The sequence below is a fragment of the Monopterus albus genome, unplaced genomic scaffold (genome assembly GCF_001952655.1).
Source record: "Monopterus albus unplaced genomic scaffold, M_albus_1.0 scaffold134.1, whole genome shotgun sequence".
NCBI classification, from domain to species: domain Eukaryota; kingdom Metazoa; phylum Chordata; class Actinopteri; order Synbranchiformes; family Synbranchidae; genus Monopterus; species Monopterus albus.
In genome coordinates, this window is record NW_018128014.1 from 959168 (window position 1) to 960289 (window position 1122).

Consider the following 1122-nt stretch of genomic DNA (forward strand, 5'->3'; position numbering starts at 1 on the left):
TCAGGAAGAGCAACAGAGGAGGGATTCTTGTTCTAGGATAGACAGATGTGCAAAAGAATGTATGTACAGAACTGACCAAACATACATGGGAAAATCAGGATGACAATATTTTAAGTAGACATATGAACATCATGGAACTGGGTGATGTCAAGCAAACGTAGGGTGCTACCAACACAACTTAAGCCAACCATTCACACATGAAGGGGCAGTAATACAAACAGGAATCTTCATGCTAATAAGACTTCAACTCCAGTCAGACCCAAATAAATACAAACATGGCCTTATACCGAAGTTCATTTTGCTTCTTATTCTCTGAACACCTCATTCTTTCTCTGACTTCACTGTGCATTGCAACCGGGTACGGGTTTGCGCACGCTCAGGAGCATGAAACTGCTGAGCTCTCTGCTCTGAGAGTGCAGCACACACTCCCTCCTGCTGTCCACCTGAGACAAGGCATGCATTACCTTCCGGTTATCTACAGACACTCATCGTGTCAGACACACACATGAATAGCCTCAGGTGTATTTCTTCTTTCAGTGCTCTGTGATCAGCTGAAAGGATCATGATACAATGCTGTAGCACAGCTGTGTTGCTGTCCACAGACAGACGGTGGAGGGGGCAGGACACAAGAACTATTAGTTAAATCTATCTACGTATACTGAATTCAGTTTAAAATGTACAGAAACATCTACAGCCTTCCCAGTTTCCCTTTCAGTTTAATATCATTGAATGTGAGGACTTAAATAAAAGCCAGTTACGCTGGCTGATTCTGATCGGATAACAGTTCAGACCTGATTTCAAATAATATCTCCAAACACACCAGATTTGGTCCAAAAGCTTGTAAAGTGGGTTTCTCACTCTCTTTGCATAATACAAAGTATGTTCTGCCACATTCTCTTTGTCAGGTCTGATAGCATGAGATACAGTAACTTGTCAAAAAATCAATCATTGCATTGATTTATTTTAGAACAATAATATTCTCCATAAACTGGCAAAATGATCCATCCATCCATCCATTTTCCTCCGCTTATCCGGGACCGGGTCGCGGGGGCAGCAGTCTAAGCAAAGATACCCAGACTTCCCTCTCTCCAGACACTTCCTCCAGCTCCTCTGGGGGAATGC